Genomic DNA, 7,500 nt, shown 5'->3' on the forward strand with positions numbered 1-7,500 from the left:
GGGGCCCGGGGAGGCTCTCCCCAGCCTGGATAGGGTTCGGAAGGTGAGACCGGGCCCGGGGCTTGAGCTCCGGCCGGCCGGCCCTGGGGTGCGCGAGCCCCCCGTCCCGCAGGCCACCAGAGGGTCCGGGCGCTGGGGACGGGGCTCCACCAGTGCCCGGGGAGGCTCTCCCCAGCCTGGCTAGGGTTCAGAAGGTGGGACCGGGCCCGGGGCTTGAGCGCCGGCCGGCCCCGGGGTGCGCGAGCCCCCCGTCCCGCAGGCCACCAGAGGGTCCGGGCGCTGGGGACTGGGCTCCACCGGGGCCCGGGGAGGCTCACACCAGCCTGGATAGGGTTCGGATGGTGGGACCGGGCCCGGGGCTTGAGCTCCGGCCGGCCGGCCGGCCCCGGGGTGTGCAAGCCCCCCGTCCCGCAGGCCACCAGAGGGTCCAGGCGCTGGGGACGGGGCTCCACCGGGGCCCGGGGAGGCTCTCCCCAGCCTGGCTAGGGTTTGGAAGCTGGGACCTGGCCCGGGGCTTGAACTCCATCTGGCAGGCCCCGAGGGTGCTGGAGCCCCCTGTCCTGCAAGCCAGTCGAGGGCCTGGGCGCTAGGATCCCTCTGGGCCTGGGGAGGCATTCCCCGGCCTGGCTAGGGTTCGGAACATGGGACCGGGCCCGGGGCTTTAACTCTGTCCGGCAGGTCCCGGGGTGCTGGAGCCCCCGTCCTGCAATCCAGCTGAGGTTCCGGGTGCTGGGGTCCATCGGGGCCTGCAGAGGCTCTCCCTGGCCTGGGGGTAGGGTTTGGAAGCTAAGCCCCAAGCCCGCCATGAGCAGGATGCCGTTTAGGCCCCGGTCGAGCGGGCGAGTGGATTTGTGGAGCCCTGGCCCCAGCCAAGCAGGTTCAGAGCCTCCCCGTGCCAGACTGACGCACCTGAGGGCCCACCGGAGGTCATGCCCGGGCCCCGGCAGCGCATGGGCAGCATATCCCCAGACCTGGTTACCTGGCAGACTGGGACCTGCTGGCACCCTGGCCCTGCCGAGCCCCAGTTCTCTCCCAGGGCTCGACAAATCGACGACCAGATGGCCGAACTTCCCTGGAAGTCCCGATGAGGTGCCATTCGCCTCCCAGATCCCAGCGAGGGCTCCAGGAGGCCGGGTACTTTCACGCTTTGGGTCCCCTCTGTCACCTCGCGTGCAGAGTTTACAAGAAAGGAGGGTAATTTCCCTCCGGATTACTAGGGACAGGGTACGCCCAGACACCCCTCCAAGGCTGGTGGTTCTCTGCCATGGGGACCAGATAGGCTATGCCTGGGTAACACCTCCCTAGGCCACCCGGGGCTTCCTTCCGCCAGGCCGACGGCATGTCAAATTGCCCAGGACGGGCTCCATGGCTCTTGGGCAGTCGTCCCCTGGGCGCCCGGGGCTCCATCCACCCCGGCGGCATGGAAAAGTGGCCAGGACGGGCTCCATGCGTCCCGGGCATTCGTCCCCCGGGCGTCCGGGGCTCCATCCAGGCTGACGGTATGGCAGAGTGCCCGGGTCGGGCTCCATGGTTTTCACGGTGGTCCTCCCCTGGGTGTCTGGGGGCTCCAGGCCGAAGGCATGGAAAAGTGCCCAGGACGGGCTCCATGCGTCCCGGGCATTCGTCCCCCGGGCGTCCGGGGCTCAATCCAGGCTGACAGTATAGCAGAGTGCCCGGGTCGGGCTCCATGGTTTTCACGGTGGTCCTCCCCTGGGTGTCTGGGGGCTCCAGGCCGAAGGCATGGAAAAGTGCCCAGGACGGGCTCCATGCGTCCCGGGCCTTCGTCCCGGGACGGGGACGGGGACAGGGACAGGGTCGGGAGAGTCCAGGCGGCTTCACTTCCGTGTCCAGCCATCTGATCGCCCAGATTCCCTCGGCCATCTGGTCGCCCGGATCCCCTCGGGCATCTGGTCACCCGCAACGCTTTCCTATAAGGGCGACCAGATGGCCGAACTTCCCTGGAAGTCCCGATGAGGTGCCATTCGCCGCCCGGATCCCAGCGAGGGCTCCAGGAGGTCGGGTACATTCGCGCCTTGGGTCCCCTCTGTCACCTCGCGTGCACAGATTACAAGAAAAGGGGGTAATTTTCCTCCAGATTACTAGGGAGAAGGGTATGCCCGGACACCCCTCCGAGGCTGGCGGTTCTCTGCCATGGGGACCAGATGGGCTATGCCTGGGCAACACCTCCCTAGGCCACCCGGGGCTTCCTTCCTCCAGGCCAACCGCATGTCAAATTGCCCAGGACGGGCTCCATGGCTCCTGGGCAGTCGTCACCCGGGCGTCCGGGGCTCCATCCAGGCTGACGGCATGGAAAAGTGCCCAGGACAGGCTCCATGCGTCCCGGGCATTCATCCCCCGGGCGTCCGGGGCTCCATCCAGGCTGACGGCATGGCAGAGTGCCCGGGTCGTGATCCATGGTTTCCAGGGATGTCCTCCCCTGGGTGTCTGGGGGCTCCAGGCCGAATGCATGGAAAAGTGCCCAGGACGGGCTCCATGCGTCCCGGGCATTCGTCCCCTGGGCGTCCGGGGCTCCATCTAGGCTGACGGTATGGCAGAGTACCCGGGTCGGGCTCCATGGTTTTCACGGTGGCCCTCCCCTGGGTGTCTGGGGGCTCCAGGCCGAAGGCACGGAAAAGTGCCCAGGACGGGCTCCATGCGTCCCGGTCACTCGTACCCCGGACGTCCGGGGCTCCATCCAGGCTGACGGCATGGCAGCGTGCCCGGGTCGGGCTCCATGGGTCCCGGGCAGCCCTCCCCCGGGCGTCCGGGGCTCCCACCTCCAGGCAGACGGCATGTCAAAGTGCCCAGGACGGGCTCCATGAGTCTGGGACAGTCCTCCCCCGGGCGTCTGGGACACCCGTCTCCATGAGGCCAACGGCATAGGCAAAGTACCCAGGACGGGCTCCATGGGTCCCGGGCAGACCTCTCCCCGGGCATCCGGGGCTCCCACCTCCAGGCCGACGGAATGTCAAAGTACCCAGGACGGGCTCCATGGGTCCCGGGCAGCTTCCCCCGGGCGTCCGGGGCACCCACCTCCAGGCCGACGGCATGTCAAAGTACCCAGGACGGGCTCCACGGGTCCCGGGCATTCCTCCCCCCAGGTCGTCCGGGCCCTGGAGCTCCGGTGGTCCAACCTGCGCCTGAGGCCCAGCCGGGGTCCAAGAGCCCTGCCTTGCGTGGGCAGGAAGTCAGGAACCCCACCGCGAAGGCTTGGGATGGATGGGGAGCTGGGAGTCCTTTCGATCCCGGCCATCTGGTCGCCCGCGATGCTTTCCAATGGGGCGACCAGATGGCTGGGCTTCCCTGGAAGTCCCGATGAGGTGCCATTCGCCTCCCGGATCCCAGCTAGGGCTCCATGAGGTCGGGTTCTTTTACGCCTTGGGTCCCCTCTGTCACCTCGCGTGCACGGATTGCAAGAAAGGGGGGTAATTTCCCTCCGGATTACTAGGGGCAGGGTGCGCCCGGACACCTCTCCAGGGCTGGTGGTTCTCTGCCCGGGGGACCAGATGAGATATGCCTGGGCAACACCTCCCCCGGGCGTCTGGGGGCTCCATTCTCCGGGCCAACGGCATGGCTCAATGCCCAGGACGGGCTCCACGTGTCCCGGACAGACCGCCCCTGGGCGTCCGGGGCACCCATCTCCAGGAGGCCAATGGGATGGCAAAGTACCCGGGAAGGGCTCCACGGGTCCCGGGCAGCCTTCCCCCGGGCGTCCGGGGCTCACACCTCCAGGCCGACGGCATGTCACACTGCCCAGGACGGGCTCCATGGGCCCCGGACAGACCTCCCCCCCGGGCGTCCGGGGCACCCATCTCCAGGAGGCCAACGGGATGGCAGAGTACCCGGGAAGGGCTCCACGGGTCCCGGGCAGCCTTCCCCCGGGCGTCCGGGGCTCCCACCTCCAGGCCGACGGCATGTCACACTGCCCAGGACGGGCTCCATGGGCCCCGGACAGACCTCCCCCCGGGCGTCCGGGGCACCCATCTCCAGGAGGCCAACGGGATGGCAGAGTAACCGGGAAGGGCTCCACGGGTCCCGGGCAGCCTTCCCCCGGGCGTCCGGGGCTCCCACCTCCAGGCCGACGGCATGTCACACTGCCCAGGACGGGCTCCATGGGCCCCGGACAGACCTCCCCCGGGCGTCCGGGGCACCCATCTCCAGGAGGCCAACGGGATGGCAGAGTAACCGGGAAGGGCTCCATGGGTCCCGGGCAGCCCTCCCCCGGGCGTCCGGGGCTCCCACCTCCAGGCCGACGGCATGTCACACTGCCCAGGACGGGCTCCATGGGCCCCGGACAGACCTCCCCCGGGCGTCCGGGGCACCCATCTCCAGGAGGCCAACGGGATGGCAGAGTAACCGGGAAGGGCTCCACGGGTCCCGACCAGGCTTCCCACGGGCGTCCCGGGCACCCTCCTCCAGGCCGACGGCATGTCAAAGTGTCCAGGACGGGCTCCATGGGTCCCGGGCAGCCCGCTCCCGGGCGTCCGGGGCTCCCACCTCCAGGCCGACGGCATGTCAAAGAGCCCAGGACGGGATCCACGGGTACCGGGCAGTCCTCCCCCGGGCGTCCGGGGCTCCCATCTCCAGGCCAACGGCATGGCTCAATGCCCAGGACGGGCTCCATGGGTCCCGCGCAGGCCTCCCCCGGACGCGTCCGGGGCAACCATCTCCATGAGGCCAACGGCATTGGCAAAGTACCCGGGAAGGGCTCCACGGGTCCCGGGCAGGCCTCCCCCGGGCGTCCAGGGCACCCACCTCCAGGCCGACGGCATGTAAAAGTGCCCAGGACCAGTTCCACGGGTCCCGGGCAGTCCTCCCCCGGGCGTCCGGGGCTCCCTTCCCCGGGCCAAAGCATTCCAGAGTGCCCAGGACGGGCTCCACGGGTCCCGGGCGTCCAGGGCTCCCTTCCCCGGGCCAACGGCTTGTCAGAGTGCCCAGGACGGGCTACGGGCCCCGGGCGTCCGGGGCACCCTTCCCCGGGCCAGCGGCATGTCAGAGTGCCCAGGACGAGTTCCACGGGACCCGGACGTCCGGGGCTCCCTTCCCCGGGCCAACGGCATACAGGAGTGCCCAGGACGGGCTCCACGGGTCCCGGTCGTCTGGGGCTCCCTTCCCCGGGCCAACAGCTTGTCAGAGTGCCCAGGACGGGCTCCACGGGTCCCGGGCAGTCCTCCCCCCGGGCCAACAGCAGGTCAGAGTGCCCAGGACGGGCTCCACGGGTCCCGGGCAGCTCCATGCCCAAACCCATTTGAAAACCCGCCGCAGCGAAGGGGTTATAGGCGGCCATCTATTCGAATGCACAAATGCATGCTGTGACATCGCATTCCTTTACAGCGAGATGCCTTGGCATCGCAAGTCAGTAGATCAACTTGATCTAGAGGACACACAAACTAAAGGCATAATACAATCTATTTTTCAAACTCCAACCTGCGCAACAGGAGGGAAAGTGTTGATATACTAGCCCCTTCAGTGCTAACGACGGCTCCTGCTCGTCACGATTCCAGTAGGGAAGGTGTTGGTACATTCCTTATGTTGGAGCGCCATCTAGAGCAAGTCCGGTAGATAATGTGTTTGCAATAGTAGCGCGCAATGCTTTCCAATGGGGCGACCAGATTGCCGGGCTGACATGGAAGGGCTGAGGTCCAGGGGAGGGCGGCCTCCCCATCCCGGGCGCTGTCCTTGGTCCTGCTGCGTGGCAGGGTGCCCGGGACGGGGTCCTGGAGGGCCCGGGGAGGCTTCCCCTGCGCCTCCGGGCTTGGGAGCCCAGGCTGGGTCCAGGGGCCCGGCCGGGCCCCGGGTCGGGTGCACCGGCCCTGGGCCCTGTCTCCCAGCCTGCCGCACTGCCAAGGGCCCGGAAAGGGGTTCCGGTGTGCCCGGGGAGCCTCCCCTTGCTTGGCTGGGTTCAGGAGCAGTGGCTAGGGCCCCTGAGGGCCCGGGGAGGGCGGCCTCCCCACCCCGGGCTCTGTCCTTGGTCCTGCTGCGTGGCAGGGTGCCCGGGACGGGGTCCGGAGGGACCGGGGAGGCGTCCCATGCACCTCCGGGCTTGGGAGCCCCGGCTGCGTCCAGGGGCCCGGCCGGGCCCCGGGTCGGTTTCTCCGGCCCTGGGCCCTGTCTCCCAGCCTGCCGCACTGCCAAGGGCCCGGGAAGGGGTTCCGATGTGCCCGGGGAGCCTCCCCTTGCTTGGCTGGGTTCAGGAGCAGTGGCTAGGGCCCCTGAGGGCCCGGGGAGGGCGGCCTCCCCACCCCGGGCTCTGTCCTTGGTCCTGCTGCGTGGCAGGGTGCCCGGGACGGGGTCCGGAGGGACCGGGGAGGCGTCCCATGCACCTCCGGGCTTGGGAGCCCCGGCTGCGTCCAGGGGCCCGGCCGGGCCCCGGGTCGGTTTCTCCGGCCCTGGGCCCTGTCTCCCAGCCTGCCGCACTGCCAAGGGCCCGGGAAGGGGTTCCGGTGTGCCCGGGGAGCCTCCCCTTGCTTGGCGGGGTTCAGGAGCAGTGGCTAGGGCCCCTGAGGGCCCGGGGAGGGTGGCCTCCCCACCCCGGGCTCTGTCCTTGGTCCTGCTGCGTGGCAGGGTGCCCGGGACGGGGTCCGGAGGGACCGGGGAGGCGTCCCATGCACCTCCGGGCTTGGGAGCCCCGGCTGCGTCCAGGGGCCCGGCCGGGCCCCGGGTCGGTTTCTCCGGCCCTGGGCCCTGTCTCCCAGCGTGCCGCACTGCCAAGGGCCCGGGAAGGGGTTCCGATGTGCCCGGGGAGCCTCCCCTTGCTTGGCTGGGTTCAGGAGCAGTGGCTAGGGCCCCTGAGGGCCCGGGGAGGGCGGCCTCCCCACCCCGGGCTCTGTCCTTGGTCCTGCTGCGTGGCAGGGTGCCCGGGACGGGGTCCGGAGGGACCGGGGAGGCGTCCCATGCACCTCCGGGCTTGGGAGCCCCGGCTGCGTCCAGGGGCCCGGCCGGGCCCCGGGTTGGTTTCTCCGGCCCTGGGCCCTGTCTCCCAGCCTGCCGCACTGCCAAGGGCCCGGGAAGGGGTTCCGGTGTGCCCGGGGAGCCTCCCCTTGCTTGGCTGGGTTCAGGAGCAGTGGCTAGGGCCCCTGAGGGCCCGGGGAGGGCGGCCTCCCCACCCCGGGCTCTGTCCTTGGTCCTGCTGCGTGGCAGGGTGCCCGGGACGGGGTCCGGAGGGACCGGGGAGGCGTCCCATGCGCCTCCGGGCTTGGGAGCCCCGGCTGGGTCCAGGGGCCCGGGCGGGCCCCGGGTCGGGTGCTCAGGCCCTGGGCCCTGTCTCCCAGCCTGCCGCACTGCCAAGGGCCCGGAAAGGGGTTCCGATGTGCCCGGGGAGCCTCCCCTTGCTTGTCTGTGTTCAGGAGCTCCATCCGGGGCCCCTGAGGGCCCCGGGGAGGGTGGCCTCCCCACCCCGGGCTCCGTCCTGGGTCCTGCCGCGGGGCAGGGTGCCCGGGACGGGGTCCGGCGGGCCCGGGGAGGCTTCCCCTGTGCCTCCGGGCCTGGGAGCCCCGGCTG

The sequence above is a fragment of the Lissotriton helveticus genome, chromosome 4_1 (genome assembly GCF_964261635.1).
Source record: "Lissotriton helveticus chromosome 4_1, aLisHel1.1, whole genome shotgun sequence".
NCBI lineage: Eukaryota > Metazoa > Chordata > Amphibia > Caudata > Salamandridae > Lissotriton > Lissotriton helveticus.